Source organism: Miscanthus floridulus, chromosome 16 (genome assembly GCF_019320115.1).
Source record: "Miscanthus floridulus cultivar M001 chromosome 16, ASM1932011v1, whole genome shotgun sequence".
Classification (NCBI taxonomy): Eukaryota; Viridiplantae; Streptophyta; class Magnoliopsida; order Poales; family Poaceae; genus Miscanthus; species Miscanthus floridulus.
The window spans coordinates 93,492,497-93,511,774 of NC_089595.1; the positions used below are offsets into that span (position 1 = coordinate 93,492,497).

At 47.8% G+C, this 19,278-nt stretch overlaps 3 pseudogenes; all 3 read left to right on the forward strand.

Moving 5' to 3' along the window:
• The first annotated feature begins 57 nt into the window (after positions 1–57).
• Positions 58–2,385, forward strand: LOC136514283 (uncharacterized; annotated as a pseudogene).
• A 1,544-nt stretch (positions 2,386–3,929) lies between these two features.
• LOC136511032 (lectin-like protein At1g53070) lies at positions 3,930–5,083 on the forward strand (annotated as a pseudogene).
• Positions 5,084–10,278: 5,195 nt separating this feature from the next.
• On the forward strand, positions 10,279–11,239 carry LOC136513384 (elongation factor 1-alpha-like; annotated as a pseudogene).
• The last annotated feature ends 8,039 nt before the right edge of the window (positions 11,240–19,278 follow it).

A 19,278-nucleotide genomic window follows, 5' to 3' on the forward strand; every position in this document is an offset into this window, starting at 1 on the left:
GATTTGCCGTGCACGCACCGAGTGTATGCACCGGGCCACGGGTCCTGCAATTGCAAATCCCCTTCCGGCGACACACCCAGGCAAGGCACCCAGCCAACCACTCTCCCGCTACAGCAGCCACCAGCCAAGCGCAGCGCCGCCGCGGCTCATCCGACATGTCGTTCCGGCGCTTCCTTGGCCTCTCCGCCGCCGCATCCGGCCGCCTAGGCCGCGGGTTCTCCACGGCCGCCCGGCAACCTCCGTGGGCTATGATCCACAAGCTCGCGTCGGTGAATACGCCGGCGCCGCGCGCGTCGCTCCGGCTCTCCGAACCCCCGTGCGCCTCCCGCCTCGTCGTCCCCGCCCACCTCGTACGCCCGCCGCGCGACCTCGACCCCCCAGGAGACACCATATACGCGGCCTTCGGCGGGATCGTCAAGGCCGGGAGCGGCGACGGCCTCCTCCTCCTCACCTTCTTCGATATCCCCGCCACGGCCCCCGTTGTCCCCGGAGCCATCAGTGCCGGAGGCATTCGGCGACGCGTGGTGACTGGACTTGTCATGGACCCTGAAGTCACGCGCTTTGTCTGCAACCCCCTCAGCGGCCAGCTGTTCCGCCTCCCCGACATCGACGGCACGACGAAGACGGTGCAGTACACGAACGTCGGCATCCTCACCCAATCCGGACGCCCGGATCAACCGCCTGACAAGTACACCGTTGCTGTGCTCAACATCAGCCAGGACCGGAGCTTCGTCATGCGGCGATTTCTCTCGCAAGCAGGGAAGTGGGACAAGCTGGTGGGTTTGCCGTCCCCACTCCCCCTCGCGCGCCCATGGACATGGACATGGGCGCACTCCACGAGGCGGTGGCCTTCGCCGGCCGGCTGTGGTGGGTCGACGTGACCTGCGGCGCCCTCTCCGTAGACCCGTTCAGTTCAGCGACCGGCCGGAGCTCCGCTTTACCGAGCTGCCGAGGGGCAGCGTGACTGAGCCCATGCACACGGAGAGGCGTGAGGAGCTTAGCAGGTACCGGCGCATCGATGTCAGCGAGGGGAGGCTGCGCTACGCCGAGGTGTCTCAGGAGGAGCCTTTCCTGCTCAGCTCCTTCACTCTTGACGACGACGGCAGCTGCTGGACGCTGGAGCACCGGGTGGCGCTGCGCCGACTCTGGCCGCATGAAGACCTATGTGAGAACACCCCACATATTGCTGTTGTTGACCCACTGAATGCAAGCATCATGCATCTCGCGATTGGCAGGCATGTTCTTTCCCTAGACATGGTCACGGGGAATTTGCTCCGGCGCGTGCTGATTTGTGAACATGGCCCAACAATAAATGATGTCCTAAAACCGTGTGTGCTCCCGCCGTGGCTTCAATCAAGCAAGATCCCCTCTGCAGGTGACCATCTTTCACAAGGAGATGTATATACATGCTTGATACATGAGAAGTACTTTTGTTGGATTAGATACATGCCTTTTCATTTTACATATCTGCTGAAATTGTATAATATTAGTTGGAGGTTTTGTGAATATATATTAGTATCAAATTGTTTTGAGGATCACCTCCGATAGTAACTGTGTACAGGTTTCTCGAAGGGCAGGGTTTGTTGGTAATAATAGACTAGGTAGGAAACTTGAACGCATTGGCTTATGATTTTGTTAGCCCATGGTCTGCGAAAGATGTTCTGCTTCGGAATAGGAGCAGTTTGATTTTTGGGGAGCAATAATTACAATGCTCCTGTCTCAATTTTTGGTATAAAAAACCCTGGAGGCCTGAATTTATATTAGATTTTCTGTACTTCGTTCATTTTCTTTATCTTATTCATCTTCACAAAATTTAGTATTAAATAATTCATTTTGGAGTTGTGCTATCTGATTTAAGAACTTCACCCTCAAACTTTGTGTTAGACTGCTAGATGCTAAGATTATTAGCAGGGTTATCTTGAATAAAATTTCATCGTAGAAACTTATTATGACGAGAGACTAGAATAATAAGCATGTATGCTCTTGTTGATTCAATGTATCAGTTTTGTTTTTCTCTTCAGTTATTATATTCAATATATTTGGAAATGTATTTCCACTGGGGTTTCTTTTCTGTTGCTCAGTTATTCATAGTCTTTCTATATATGATTGAAGGAACTCTTCCGAGGAACAAGAACAATGCCAAAAGCAATACTTTATCAGATATTTTGGTTCGTGTAGACAGGGATAAGAAGAACTGAGATGAAGTAGCAAATGGGTTAATTGGTACTCCCTTAATCTAACTCTTCTCTCTCTCTCTCTTGCCATTTGTTCTTGAAGTGTATACTGTGAATCATGAGACACCAATGTATTAAAAAGGCGATTTTGGTTATGTATGAACTTGAGCAACTATTCTTTTTTTTTTCTTCAGTCTTGTGGTAGCACTTTAGACACCGTTGACTATAAAATAGCAATTTTGGTTAAACATGACCCTGAGAGTAAACTAAACATTATTACTATCATGTTCCAATATTGGGGCCGTTCGGCTAGTTTAGTTTTCAGCCGGATTTCACTGTTTGAGGCTGAAAATCACTGTTCACTCTCTCATAAATTCCTCCGTATTCATCCAGATTCCTCTAAATTTCTCCAAGCGAACAGGCCCATTGAATCTTGATCCGTCATCAGTTATGTGGATTAGTTGTTTCTTGAACGGCACCCATAACTTACTACGTAACTCCAAACTAGGGCAATGTACAAAGTATTCTGGTAGTAAAAAATAAAGTACTTGCCATTTTGCCCTTTTATAGTTTTCTAGGTGCAACTTGACCAGAATTTTCTATTAGAACGTATTTAAAATTTTAAGGCATTTATGAGATTATTGAAGTACCCCCCTCTATTCCAAATAATAGTTCACTTTAGACTTAAGTCAAACTTCTAAGTTTATAGAAAAAATACATTAACATCTAGAAGACTACGATGTTAAATTAGTTTCATTAAATTTTCAATGAAATATGTCTTGATGGTGCACTGATGTGAACTTGTAGGTGTTAATATATTTTTTCTAAAAACTTGGTCAAACCGAGAGAAGTTTGACTTAGGATAAAGCCAAAATGAACTGTAATTTGGAATGGACGGTGCATTTCTCAAGACAAATCTACAAATATGGTTTTGTTTGCAAAAAAAAAAATTTATTTAAAATTTATTTGTAGTCCACTTTCTTCAAAAGCATGACCATATTTTGTCCAAAACATGAAGCATTTATGACAGGAGGGAGTAACTAAGTATGGGAGCCTTAAAAATGTTTGGTCTTGTCATAATTAATTTATTATGGTTCATTGCCTCCTATAATTTTATGAGCAAATCATTAAAAGATTCTTGTTTCTTCATAAGTGATCTTTCTGCTATTTGCTGGAATCAAGAAATTTATTCAATGTAAGCATACCAAGAGATATGCTAGTATTTCTGTTTGCAGCGTATATAATTAATTGTCAGACATCATTAAGTGCAAACTAGAAATCTGCCTATAAAACACACTACGGTGTAAGAGCTTAAAGGATGCTAGCCTTGTACTCATGATGAGCCAGTACCATCCCTTTGTCCTAACTCCTAAGATATTATCACCTACGGAGTACATATCAAACAAGTATTGCTATTTCATAACAAGGATCTAGGTGTAATCTTCTGTTAAATGAAGTCATGGATAAAACATTAGCATTCCATCTTTCCATTTTTATGAATCAGAGGGCTAGGTGGACTATTATAGTTTCCTGTCTGCTCGTGCTTTGGCGGAATGCAGTGTTTTTTTAGAGGTATATGCATCGTAGACCCTTGAACTTGTCTCGTGGTGCCCTTGAACTTGTCTCGTGGTGCCACTTAGGTCCACAAACTCTCTAATCGTACTTCTGGCACCCTAATGTTGTTTAAGTATGTCACTTAGATCCATAACTCATCGGATCAAGGTTTTTGCCGACGTGGCGGGGATAGAGCGCACGTGAGCCGCGCGTGAGTGGTCATGGCGCCTGCTGCATGCGGTGGCGGACGTGGACGTGGACGTGGTCGCTCTGCTCTGTCACCTCTACTAGGCTGCCTCCTCGTCTTCTCGCTGCTCTGCCTCCGTGCCGTCGTCTGCCATGCTCAGGAGCCAGGGCACGGGCAGCTGCAGCCGTTGTCGGCGCTGTAGGTGGAGACCTACAACTACACGTCGTTCTAGGAGGGCAACTCATGGGAGCAAAAGGAGCTGGCGTTCAGCAGGGAGGCCCGCATCTACCAGGGCGCGATCCAGGTCTCCCCGGACACCGGCAACGTCAGCAGCTACCAGGACATCATGGTCAACAAGTCTGGCTCCGTGCTCCTCCATCGCCGCTTCACCATGTGGCGCCGCGTCGACAATGGCAGTGGCAGTGCCACGGCCCCGAGCGTCCAGGTCGTGTCGTTCAACAGCACCTTCTCCATCAACGTGTTCCACCTCCCGGACTCGTCATCGCGGCCCGGCGAGGGGCTCACCTTCGTCGTCGCGCTGTCCCGCGACGAGCCGCCCCCCGGCAGCTACGGCGGCTACCTCGGCCTCACCAACGCCACGCTCGAGGCCAACCCAACCCCGGCGAGGAACCGCTTCGTGGCCGTCGAGTTCGACACCACGAAGCAGGACTATGATCCTAGCGACAACCACGTCAGCCTCAACGTTGGCTCTGTCGTGTCCGTCAAGACAACGAACCTGATGGCGTTCCGCATCGCCACAAACAGCAGCAACCCCACCAACTACACAGCCTAGGTCGAGTACGACGGCGCGGCACGACACGTGTCCGTGTACATGGGCGTCCGGGGCGAGCCAAAGCCGGCGTCCCCGGTGCTGGACTCGCCGCTAGACCTCAGCGAGCACGTCCTGGAGAAGGCGTACATCGGCTTCACCGCGTCCACCGGCACTGACTTCGAGCTCAACTGCATCCTCGACTGGACGCTATCGATCGAGGTCATCCCGGAGAAGAAGAGCACGACATGGGTCGTCATCATCGCCGTCGCCGTGCCGGTGACCGTCGTCGCGGTCGGCGTCGCCGCCTTCTTCCTCGCCAGGAAGCTGCGCGCGAGGCGGTCCATGGAGAGGTGGCAGGAGCGGCGCGATCAGGACACCCACACGCAGGCACTATAGGCAAGTCATGCGCATGTCCGACCGGCGTGGCCCGTGTGGCCACAATGTCTTAAATGACAAGGCGACGGTGGCTCGACCACGTGCACACGAATAGGCACGAATGCGATGACAATGCGACGGCAGCGGTAGCGTCGCGGCGCGAGACTGGTCGGCAGTGCGGTGAGGCGATAGCAGCGCAGTGCGGCCATGGCGGCACCAATGGCGACAGCGCAAGGCTGGGCAGTAGGGCGTGGGGCCAGCGGCCCGCTGCGGCCAGCCTAGGCCAAACCCAGACGGCCTGACCGACCTAGCGTGGTGGCACACGTTGACCGCGTGGGACGTGGCCATGTGCACGGTGACCGCGCGCACGGCACCTACCATCCCGAGGCTATGTCGTGCACGAATTTTAAAGCACCCAAAACGACTAAATGATTGCTTCAGGAGCCAAACCAACTTCACCATGCTCAAGATGGCATATGAGACTACCAAATCAAGCTATAACACTATACCATCCCTTAACCCAATCTCTCAAAATAATTTGCTAAACATAGCAATGTCTAGCTGTTGACAGACTTGGAAATTTTCTAAGTTTTGAGTTGAACTTATTTCAATTTGCAATTTCTAGGCTAGTAGAAATATTAGCTAGTAATATCATTTTTTAACAACAAGTATTTCACTGTCATCTACAAAGTTTGTACTTCAAACTTTATTTAAGTATCATACACATGTTCTATAGTATTTTCGCTTAAAAATTAGTTTTAAACCCTACTTGATATATCTGAACTATTGAATCAACTTTTGTTTAATATTTTTATTGATCATTTTAAGTTACAAGTGTAAGGAAAATGGACCCTAGGCCCATTCACTTTTAATTTTGGTGTTTGATGACCAACACAACCAAATTGGACTAATGAATTTGCAAGTGATTGTTTTGTAGTTCAATAGGATGCAAGACGTGACTTGGACAAAGGCGACGTGATGATCCGATGATCAACACCTCAAGCAAGACCTTAGGAGCACAAGAGAAGACCCAAGATATCAAGCAAAGTCCAAGCATGAAGATAGGAACCAAGCCGCACGCAAGATCGCGAAGAAACAAGCTCATAGAAGAGACCGGATGCTGGACCGGACGCTGGAAGAAAGTGACCGGACGCTCCGATCAGTGGCTCAGCAACAGCAGGCGTCAGCAGCAGCGACCGGACGCTGAACAAGTGAATCGACCGGACGCACCGATGGCACTGTTCATCAGTACGGCAACACACTCAGCAGTGACCGGACGCTGGCGGCAAACCGACCGGACGCAGGACAACAACGTCCGATCGAGTATAGAGAGGTTCCAGAGCGGCGAACTTGCGACCGGAAGCGTCCGGTGGCAAGTGACCGGACGCTGGCATCGTCCGATCAGTTGTTCGCGGCTCCAACGGTCGGGATGACCGGACGCGTCCGATCAGGACGACTCCAGCATCCGGCCAGTAGAAGAAAAGTGGGATTTCGTCCCCAACAGCTACTTTCTTAGTGGGGCTTATAAATACAACCCCCAACCGGCCAAATGGCATGTGTGGAGCTAAGGAAACATATCTAAGGTGTTGATACATCATTTTAGTAATCTCCACTTGCATAATGCTTAGTGTTTCATTAGGTGATTAGCGTAGGTGCTTTGCGAAGTGCTTAGGTTGATTAGACCACCGCTTATGCGCTTGCTCTAGGTTTAGGCCTAGTGTTTAGTGAGGTTTGCATACCTCTTACCACTCGGTGCTTGCGCGCACCATTGTTGTACATCGGAGAGGCTTGTAGTCTTGTGAGATCACACCAACCGTGTTTGTGGTGTGGCCGCCACCGTGTACCGGAGGGAACAAGGCCCGTGATGTTTTGGCCGGAAGCTTGATAGTGAAGACGGCGGGGAGCATCCGAGAGAGGCTTGCCGGAAGGCACGTCGGAGACCCACTTGCGCGTGGGGAAGACTCGAGGCTATCCACGGAGTTACCCGACCGGGAGCTTGGCCCTTGCGAGGGATTCCTTGTGAGGGGCCTCAACGAGGACTAGGGGGAAGCTTGCGCGCTTCTCGATACCTCGGTAAAAATACCGGAGTCGTCGATGGGAGTTTGCATATCTCTACCTTGCTCTTTAGCTTCCGCATTTACATTGATTATATTGCTCCTTTTGCGATAGAAATAGCAACACACTAGCAAAACCGTAGTTGCACATTTAGATAGTTTATCTTTTGCATAGGTTTTGCTAGAGTTAGAAAAAGAGGCCATAGTTTAGAGTTAGATTTTTAAGTTGCCTAATTCACCCCCCCTTTTAGGCGTCACGGTCCCCTTCAACAAGAAATTTATCTACACATTCTATCACATGCATTAACACATAAACATGATGCTCATGACATGTTTTAGTAAATGATTTAGGATGTAACACCGAGGGTGTTATAAGATCCTTGTGAGGGAGGAAGTCTCGGAGCCACGACAGACTGACTCAGCTGACACCGCGCCTGTCCAAGGCAAGCTCCGATGCACAACCTCTATTTTTATAATTTACCGTATATATATGTGTTGTGCATTTACGTTGCAAGAATTTTATGGAAACCACATGCATATATATATATCTACCCTATGAGTCCTAGTAGTGCAGGTTCGAGTAGATGCTATGCTTAGGTCATCGGTAGCGTGAGTAACCTGCCGTTGCTCACAATAGGTGATTATTATTACTCTCATAATAAAATAATGAAAAGAAAATGGAGACCGAGCAGTGATATGGCATGGGATATTGGTGGGTGTAACAAGTTGTGTCCCGCGGCCAACGGGGCTTAACTTGGTTACATTGTTTTTCCTGTCCGTGTCGATTGAGGACCGTTCGTTGCTGTGGATGGTAATTTGGTCACAGACATTATCCTAAGCACATACCTGCTTATGGGAGCGGGAATGCTCGTTACGTTCTTGTCGTGGGTTCTGTCTCTTTTTGGACCGACTGATTGGAGGCGGGAAAAGGTGGAGGTCTAAGCACCATGTTGAGACCGGGTCTCGAGAGTGGGGACTTGGAGTCCAAGTTTGGATGGGAACCTAGACCTCTCGACAGGAGTGGAATGGGTTGGTCTTGTTTGTGTCTGGGGTACAAGCGAGGCATGTGTTTTGGAGTACCCAGCTGGGATACATTGGTTTGCAAAACGCCATTTTTGTGAGACGGTATGACTTGGCTATGGTCCAGCATCCTAGTAAGAACTGGAAGATGAAAGATGGTTCTGATTGCTCAACCCTTGCTTGAAAGTAGAACAGGTGTGTACTTAGAATGGTTATCTAATGAAGTAATCATGACTGCTAATAAAACATGATCTTAAGGACGTACTATTAGTATTGCTTTTCGCAAACAAAAAGAAAACATAAAACTGTATTGCCTATCATACCCCTTGGAGTCGGGAAACTATTTCCTCTAGTCGGGTAAGCCTTGCGAGTACATTGTGTACTCAGGGTTTATTTTACCCCTATTGCAGGTGCAGCTTGAGGAGTAGCTCTTGTGTGGAGGATTCTTCTGGTGAGCACAGATGGATCCTTGTATCGTTTTAGCTAGATGTTCATTTTAATTCCTCTATTTAATTATCACACTCTGAACTCTGATATTGTAATAAATAATTTTCAAGAACTCTTTGTTGTATGAAATGGACTAAGTATTATAAACTCATACTCATTATTGGATCCTGGATGTAAATCGTGGATTGTTTCGAGTTCTCCTGTGGGGTGTGCTCGACAGAACGGTCCGATATAGCTCACTTTCGGGGTGCTTAGTGTCTTGTGGAAGACGAGCGCCTCTGAAAGTGTGCTAATTCGGACGGTTCTGCCACAGGGCGGAGACCCATCCACGACGTCCGAGGTGCTGGCGTGCTGGGATGCGGCCCTCCACTGGCTGAGCCGGCATGCCGCATAGCAGCTGTGGGCGTGGCGGACTGTGTTTCCCCCGCCTTCGCCCAGCACCCTAGCGACCCGCCGCCGCACCGCCATGGCCCGACGTCATATGTTGGGTGCATGGCAGGGACATCATAGGCAGCGTCGACGTCCTCGGCGGTTGCGGCTCCCGGCGAACCGCGTCCAGGTAGGGGTTCGTGGAGGTGGCTACCGCATCAAAGTCGTCGAGGAGGTCATCGTCCGCCCAACGACGGACCTTGGAGCGTCCCACCGCGCTACCCCTAGGATGGAAGGGGGCAGCTTGGCAGGATAGGGTGGACGACGAGCTCAGAGCGGGGGCGGACGGGTGGTCGAGGAAGGTGTCGAGGTCGGAGCCAGCGGGGGCAGCGGTCGCCCCTGCTCCGGCTTTTGCGCGCTGTGCTACAACGGCGGCGGTGGCATCATCCGGCTGCGGCCGCAGGGATGGCATGGACACGGCAGAGCTGGTCGCACCGGCGTCGTCTACTCCCGGCGGCGGAGAGGAGGGGCCACGGCACCGCCTCTTGGCACCGACAACGGCGTCGTCGTCGGCAGCGTGCGCGGGGAGGTGCAGCTGCTGATGGTCGCCGCGGCGGCGGGGCTCGGCGGCGGCAGTGGCGAGGATGGAGAGGGAGTCCGCAGCTGCACTCCGGTGCCAGATCCGACAGTGGTGGACTCAGCAGCGCCCGCGACGGCCACCCCCGACGTCGGCTGCAGCACGGCCAGGTCGGGCTCCTGGCATCGGCGGATGCATGGGTCAGTGTCGGGGGTGGGGAGCGGAGGGGAGGTGGATGGGGAGGGGATGTGGAGGGGGAGGAGGTGGCGGGGTGCGCCGGCGGTGGGGAGGCGGCTGCGCCGCTGCCGGCGGTGGTGTTGTCGGGTTAGGGTTGGACTGGGGCGGCTTAACGGAAGCTCCAGGGTTTGGGACGGGAGGGGAGGGGAGTTGGACGGGGAGGGGAAGGGGGAGGTGGAGGTGGAGGAGGGGGCGGGGGGCGCCGGCGCGGGGGAGGCAGCCGACAGCGGCGGGGACGGGTGCCTCAGGGTCGGTGCGGGTCGGGGTCGGGTCGAGTCTAACACTCAAGGTCCGCAGACGGCACTTTCTTTCTTGCAGCCTTATATGAGGTTGTTATAAGATTCTAATTGTGATTTTGATTACGACATTACGTATTTCAAGTAACATTTTTGTCACATGCTTGTGGGGTCTTTACATTATGTGCTGTATAATTGGTCACTTGGATATGCTAACCTTGTACATGTCCTTGTATAGCCTGTGTCCCTGAACATTATCTATGTCATGTAACTGAAATGTTTTGCTGCTGTTCGGTTTATAGATTGATGCCACAGCACCCAGGTACTCGAAGGCCCGTTATGATGAAATTGTGAAGGGCATTTCTTCCTTCCTCAAGATGGTCGGCTACAACCCTGAAAATTTTCCTTTCGTTCCCATCTCTGGTATTGAGGGTGACAACATGACTGAGAGGTCCACCAACCTTGACTGGTACAAGGGACCAACCCTGCTTGAGGCTCTTGACCCTCGGACAAGCCCTTGCGTCTTCCCGTTCAGGATGTGTACAAGATTGGTGGTATTGGTACTGTCCCTGTTGGTTGTGTCCAAACTGGTGTCCTTAAGCCTGGCATGGTTGTGACCTTTGGTCCTAGCGGCCTGACTAGTGAGGTCAAGTCTATTGAGATGCACCACGAGGCTCTCCAGGAGGCCCTTCCTGGTGCTAATGAGGGCTTTCATGTGAAGAACGTTGCTGTGAATGATTTCAAGCGTGGTTACGTGGCCTCCAACTCCAAGGATGACCCTGCCAAGGTGCTAATGAGGGCTTTCATGTGAAGAACGTTGCTGTGAATGATTTCAAGCGTGGTTACGTGGCCTCCAACTCCAAGGATGACCCTGCCAAGGAGGCTGCCAGCTTCACCTCCCATGTCATCATTATGAACCACCCTGGACAAATTTGCAAGGGCTATGCGCCAGTGCTGGACTGTCACACCTCCCACATTGCTGTCAAGTTTGCTGAGCTCCTCACCAAGATTGACAGACGATCTGGCAATGAGATCGAGAAGGAGCCCAAGTTCTTAAAGAAGGGTGATGCTGGTATGGTGAAAATGATTCCCACCAAGCCCGTGGTGCTGAGCTCCTCTTGGTCGTTTTGCTGTCCGTGACATGAGGCAGACAATTGCTGTTGGAGTCATCAAGAGTGTTGAGAAGAAGGACCCGACTGGTGCCAAGGTGGCCAAGGCTGCTGCCAAGAAGAAATGATGTGCCCGCTTTGGGGCACCATAATGCTTGACTATCACATCGTTTAAGAACTGCTGTGTTATTTTGGTAACATACTGGCGTTGTGAATTATGAGTATTTGGATTCTTATAAGTATATATATTCCCTACATGAGGTGTTATTTTGTTGGTTAATCTAGAGATTTGCTTGGCAATCTGGAGTTTTGATTCTGTGTGTTGTCTTCTGCCAGTGCCTGCTGCACGAGCCTAATGAGACAATGCAACTTAACGAATACTTGGAACATGGAAATGACTAGTTATTTGGCGCGTTCGTTTGCGAATTGTGTGATATGCGAGAAAACTGTGGTAGAAAGACGAGTGGAAAGATCTTTCCTACTCTGCTGTAGTGCTGTCTGTGTGAATAAAGCTTTGGGAATCCAGACCCTTATTAGGATTTAGCTCAATTTCTGAACGATGAGGGCGACCACGGCGCAACTCCCAAGGGGGAGGAGGACGGAGCAAAATGTTTCTTCAAGCGAAAAACTGACCGTTTCACCCCCAGGCTGGAAATTCTTTTTTAGCATCACGTGTCCCCCAAATGGAATTATCACCGAAATTCGTGAATGAACAACGCCAGCCATGAGCAGCAAAGTGAAATCTCGGGGTAGATATCTTGGTCTGTCCAAGTGTGATGGCTTGAGAACATATTCTTGTATGATTAATGTTGGTGTTTAGCTTTGTACACCTAGAATAATGTAGCTTATGATGAAGGATTGATATGATACCTCTGTGTCTCAAATGGAGTGACATGATCCCAACCTCTAGCAATGAGCCCAATGGCCCACTAAAATGCAAGCCTAAGACCGGTCTTAGTAGACAGTTTCATTGCATTATTTTCGAGACATGTCATATAGAATGAAATGAAACTTAGATGAAACACTCACTTTCAGTGCAAAGTTTCATTCCATGGTTTCATAGACATTGAATTCTAAAACTTATATAGAGTTGGTAATCATGCCAAAAAAGTTTCACCCCTACAAAACCTATTTCTTCTCTCTTCACTAAAACATTGCCATGTCATAAAAAATACTTATGTGGTAGGCTATTAAATGTAAATGAAACTTTCATGGAATTTCCACTGAGACTGGCCTAACCTAAATGACATCTGTGTGGCTCATGTGATAAGTTTTGGGACCTACCTAAATGACACCACCATATAAATTTAGAGCAATTTCAATACTCTTTATTTTTTTCTAATTTCTTGGAATAGATATTTTAGGTGAAAAAATACACTCCAACAACCTGTCTAAATGGACCTCAGAATATAGGCATCTCTCTTTCGGATTTATCTATAGCTAAAAATGGAGAGCAAGGATGACTCTTTAAAGTGCGCACAAGATGTAGAAAAGATATTGGAGGTACAAAGATATAAAAGCGAATTTTATTCGAATGACTCTTCAAATTATGATTTAGAGGGTAAATTTTAAAAAGATTCTTAGAGATGCTCTTAGTTATTAGATTCAACATGTTTGTGTGTGCATGTTGTGGGCGTCTATATTGTACTATGTAATTTAAAAAAAATGACTCGACATGTCTAGAGTGTGTCGAAACCGATTTAGACTAATATGGAAGCATGCACTAATTTAAAGGCCCATATAAATAAAAAATGAAAATTTAAAATTTGAATGACGATGCCTCTTGAGTTTAGGAACCACAAATCTATTTTACTCAAACCATATAACGCGCTGCCAATATTCCTTTAACACACTGCTAATGTACAAACACTACCAACAACCGCGCCTAGTTCTACGGCTCCACAAGGCGGGCCACCGAATTTTTTTACATTTTAGCCCTTTTTTAAAGTTTCTCACAAATAGACCCCTAGCGGAAAGAATTCAGAAAATGGACCCTTAGCTCGACGCCATTGGTGCTGGTGCCGAGCTCCTGGGCACGGTAGATGACATGGCAGTGAGCTCGGCGCCGTAGATCTTGGCGCCGAGCCTTTAATACCTATAGGCCCCGCGCCTCTCTTCCTCTCTTCCTCTCCCTCTCTCACCCTAGCAGAGTGAGTTCCGCCGCCGCCACCCGCGCCCTTGCCTCCATCGGCCGCCCTCGCCCGCGCCGCCCCCCATGCCGCGCCGCGCCGTTGCCCACGGCTGGCCACCCGCGCCGCGGCCAGCGGCCCTCCTCCACCCTCCACCGCCGTCCTCGCCTTAGCCTCGCCTTGGCCTCCACCGCTAGCCTCGGCTGGGGCCTGCCTTGCCACCCTCCACCGCCGGGCTCGCCCCACCTTGCCGCCCTCCACCGCCGCCCTCGGCCGCGGCCGCCGTGCCACCCGCGCCCGTCGAGCTAGACTCGCCGCGTGGAGCCCTAGGCATCCCACGCCTGTCGCGTGCCATCGCTGTCGTCGGTCGCGCCACCACCGACCCCGCCACCTGCAGCGGCCAACCGTGCCACCGCCGGCCTAGATCGTCGGCCTGACCCACGCCCATCGTCCGATGCGACTCCATCGACGTCCGTGGATCAGTCGTTGGAAAGGTACCTACTTAGTTGGCATTTGTTATTTACTAGTTAATGTGATGACTCAGGTAGTTGATTTAGTTAGTGATCTAGTGAGAATATATGTCGATAGATAGAAACATAGATACATAGGTACATAAATATAGTTAGATAGCTACTTAGATATGTAGTTACATATTTAGTTAACTACATATGATCTAGCTATTTAGTGAGTACACTGTATATATATACGTAGTTATTATCTTATTTACTTAGTTTGTAGTTAGAAAGTACTTGTTAGGTACTATCTATCGTCTAATTTGGACTAAATGACATGTGTTTCGTTACGTGTTTGAACTAGATGGACAACCTAGTCACCATATATAATGGAGGCACCATTGAAAGCGATCGCTATGGATATGTTGAGTTTGTTGACATGCAAAGTGTGCCTGTGCTATTCAATGATAGGTCTTCATTTAGTGAGATGGTTGCAAGGGCTCGGGAAGAGCTACATTACCTTAGAGATGATGGCATTGCAGTTGATGGTGTACTGCACCTAGGTTCTCCTCCCAACATATTCAGGCGAATGATCGCAATTGGTTGTGCGGATCAGTGGGAGAACTATGTGAGATCGGCTATGAAGAGCCAGCTGCAATGTTTGGACGTGGTTGTGCGTCGGGTGTTAGTTGATCCCATCCCTCATGGGTTTACCCCAGCAATAGATCATCAGGCACACATCGACCCTCACGTTCCGAAACCTTATCTGCATGTGCAGATTGCACCTACGGTTCCCGATGCTCAATCTGCCCCTAATGCGGTAGTTGGAGATGGTTGTCAGACTCATGTTTCCATGGCAGATCCTCCTTATGAGATCCCTTTGACACAGAATCATCCGAGTAAGTGTCTTAACCGCATGGTTTTTGGGAGCTTACCCCGTTCCTTACATCTATTTCTTTCATTCTTTTCTCATTTCTCTACTGATGTTACAGGAGACATTCCTGAGAATGTGGATGTGCCCCTTGTTGCTGCGCAAGTGCACTTTGGAGATGGATTCCGTGGCTCTAATAGTGTTGAAATTATGCATGATTCAGAGCCATATGAGATGGCTAGGGCTCTTGATTCTGATGATGATCGCCCTGTTGGAGAGCTGATGGAGAGTGATGTTGAGATGATGAGGCGTATCTTTCCTGGCCGCCGTGATCCTAGAGTTCACGAGTTCAGCGATCTTGCTCATTCCGATCAGACGTTTGCAGAAGGACATGATGATGAGCTCCTAGAAGCTCCTAAGGCCAGTCCTAACATGGTAATTGAGAATGGGAGGGTGTTCAATGACCTCCCTGCTTTGAAGAGGTGGTTGTAGGCTTTTGTAGTGATACGAAAGAGGCCTTACAGGGTATTGCATTCATATGTGGAGCTCCATTACACAGTTGTGTGTGATAAGGAACGCTGCCCATGGAGGGTTTGTGCAAGGAAGCAACAGGTAACCGGAAAATGAAAGATCACAAAAGTTGTTGGGCCACACAATTGTGCTGACCATGAGCTGACACTGAGGCATCAGCAGTTGACATCTACCCTCATTGCCAAGCGGTTGATGGGAATTTTGCAGGGAGAACATAACATGAAGGTGAGGACAATTATCAGGACCGTTGAGGCGTTGTATGGAGGATATGTGATAACTTATGGTAAAGCATGGAGGGCTAAGCAGCGAGCGTGGAAGATGATATATGGGGACTGGAAGGATGGGTATGAGCAGCTGCCAGTTCTTTTCAATGCAATCAAAGCGGTGAATCCAGGCATGCATTATGAGTACATCCTAAAACCTAATGCATGGAAGGATGGGAGGCAGATATTCTTCCGTGCCTTCTGGTGCTTCCCTCAGTGTGTCGAGGCCTTTAGGCACTATCGTCCTATCTTCTCTATTGATGGTACGTTCTTGATTGGCAAATACCAGGGCACACTTCTTATAGCCATATCCTATGACGCGAACAACAAGTTGGTTCCTTTGGCATTTGCTTTGGTTGAGAAGGAGAACAATGATAGTTGGGTATGGTTCTTGAGGCTAGTCCGGATACACGTGGTTGGGCCTGGCAGGGAGGTTGGCGTCATATCTGATAGGCACTAGGGCATACTTAATGCCATGCGAGAACAGATAGAGGGGTATGCACCTTTGCACCGTCGTTGGTGTACTCGGCACCTTGCCGAGAATCTACTCTGGAAGGATGGTGTGAAGGGTAACTTTGATTTGTTCTAGGAGGCTGCTCGACAGTTTAAGGACAAGTACTTTCAGGAAAAATTGGAGCAGGTCAGAACTGCATCAAATGCAGAAGGTAGACAATGGATCACAGGTTTGATGAGGGATTTGGAGAAATGGACGAGAGCTCACGACACTGGTGGATGGAGGTATGAGTTTCAGTGCAGCAACATGGCGGAGTCATTCAATAAGTTGTTATTAGGGATACGTGGTATGCCCGTGAATGCAATCGTTCAATTCACATCTATAAGCTTGTTGCCTAGTTCAACGATAGACACGCTCATGCATTGCAGTTGCAGAGTGATGGAGAGATATGGGCTCTGAAACCAAAGGCACACCTAGAGAAGGCAAGAGAAAGGGCTGGCACATATGAGGTTACATGCTTTGACCATGCCACAGGTGATGTAGACTAGGCCCGATCTTCCGAAAGGTATGATAGCGTCGATTGGTGGAGACTCGACGTTCACGATCTAGGCTTTGAACCAAGACTGATTCGGACCCCCACAACTGTTACACCACTACTCCGTTGGTTATCAACCACGCGAACGCGATTGACCTCGCCGAGAAGGCTTTCCTGCAAGCGAATCGAGAACACAAGCAAGAACGAGATAAACGCAATCTAAAATTGCAAATAAATATGAGGCTTATGAAGATAAGAAGGAGTTCAAGTCTTTATTCAAAAGGACTAATCGCCACAGGCGAACAAGATCAAGAACTGGGGCCCTAGTTCACAGCAAGTGGCCTTAGCGGCGACAGTTGCAGCAAAACGACGTCTGTTTCATGAGGAAATCAAGAACTAAACAAAACCCAAACCCTAAGGAGAGTGACGGCTGCTATTTATAGAGTCTTGGGCGTCACCCCCCTGGACGCGCCCCCTAATGGGCCCAAACACGATACACGGTCCAACAGACCAAAAGACGGTGTCGTAGCACCCTGGCAGATTCTGGACGCTGACTTGTTTTGATGATTCCCGTTGATTCCGAAGGTCTTTTGACGTGAAACCAATTGGGTTGGCTTTCTTATCCAATTAGCTTTCCATCCATATGTGATCATTGAAAACAGAGTCCGGATGCGTCCTGGGTGACCAGTTTAAGGCAGACTGGTCCTGGAACCCGAGACAGACTCGAACTTGAGTTGCTTTGGGCCTCCACTTTGGGGACTCGAACCGAATTAGCCTCAGACCTCCTTCTTGACTTGGACACCCTTTCTAACCTCCTACCCCTCCATACCATGTGCCAAACATGGTCATATGCATGGGTGTCATGTCCTCATCATCCTCCCCTTCTTGACGAAAAGCCGTCCTCGGCGTCGATTGTGCTTGAAACTGATCCTGCACAACATAAAGGAGAACGGGGTTGCGAAAATAAAGGGAACTGAAATAATTGTGAGAAGGAAAGTGACCATGTTTCCAAGTTTGTAGCATGTCATCTCGCATAAAAATTTCATCAAGCATGTAGATTCCATGATCCGAACGCATACGATGTATGTCAACACTATCCTACAAAAGATTAGAACTAACCAAAGACAATGCAGGAATAGATGATCTAGCAGACATAGGTAGCAACCAACAATGCTCTCCTTCTTGGAAGTGAACTTGTTTCTTTGAGGAACATGAGAAAATATTTGTATTATTATGGCTGACCTCTAAACGATCATAATCTTATACAACAAAAGGAGAATTCATATTACTGCGAATGTATATGTGATGTATCATATATTGTCCCTTGTTGTTATATTTGCCAATAACATGATATGTATGTTTAGAAAACCAAGGCAAATCAACATATTTAAATAGGCTCTCCTCCAAACAATCTAGGTTACACAAAACATCAAATTCAATGTAACCCAAAGTATGTAAAGAAGACAACAGTTTAATCTCATCAGTTTTAGTAGCAATATGAATAACATGTTTATTTTCAGCGCAAGTGGTTGGTTCCAAAACATGTAAAACTAAAGCATCATCAACCAATTCATCTTTATCACAAGGAACATCAAGCAAATTATCATGGGACAAAGATAAATCAAGACAGGGTTCCACTAATAATTGCTCTATGATAGCATGGTGTGTGGAAGAATTTAGTACATTAAAACAATTCTCACCTCCCGATCTTCCGAAAGGTATGATAGCATCGATTTTGCTTGAAGTCAATCCTGCACAACATGAGGACAAACGAGGTTCCCAAAATAATAGGAATGGACAATGTTGTGAGAAAAAATATGACCACATGTCCAGGTTTGTAGCATGTCTTGTCCTACAGACATGTAGTCTGCTCGATTGAAATACACACAATCTTTGCCAATACTATCCTGCAAACGATTAGTACTAACAAGAAATATATGCTTCCTTTCTCTGGATTCCACTTGTGTTCGAAAAGCAAAACTAGAGGAATATGGCATAACAACAGTGTTGATTTTACTGTCCTCTAGTTGATCATTAATTTGTACAATAAAAGGAGAATTCGGATTTGTACAAATGTAAACTTGTTGTATCAAATATTACCCTTGGTTGTTATATTTACCAAAAACATGATATGTATGTCTAGAGAACCATGGCAAATCAGCATATGCATAAAGTTTCTCCTCTAAAGAACTAAGATTACACGAAACATCAAATTCAATGTAACCCAAAGTATTTAAAGAAGACAACAATTTCAGTTCATCAACTTCACTAGCATTATGAATAACAAGTCTATTTTCAGCACAAGTGCTCGATTTCAGCACACATATATCATGATCATTCTTCAATGATTGCATAGGTATAACATAAATATCATCATGCAAGTCATCTTCATCACAAGAAATATCAAGCAAATCATCTTGTGACAAAGGTAAATCAAGCGAAGGCTCCACTAAAATTTGCTCTATCATAGCATGATTGGTGAAAAAATTCAGCACATCAAAAAAACTCTCACCTTCTGTGAGTGTAGCACCATGGGCATTAGCTGTGTTTTTAGCAGGAGTAATAGGTGCAGTGTGAAGTAATGGTTCTGAATTTGCATATGAGGCTGTGAGCTCCTCATTTTCTTCCATGTCATCCTCTCGCTTATGTACATTATCCTGCAGAAGGTTAGTCATAGCAAGAGGAATAACAGCAGACTCTTCCTCTAAATGGTACACCTCATCATATGAAGTCAAAATAGGAGGTGGATTAACAAAGGTTTCTTGCATAAGAAGTTTCATATCATTCCAAGTTTGGGGTTTATCAGAAGGATCTAAAGACTCCCACCAAGATAAAGCAGAATGTCGTAAAACACTAGCTGCATTTTTTACCTTTCTCCTTGGACACATAAAGCGAGTAGCAAAAATGTTATCGATGGTAATTTCCCACTCCA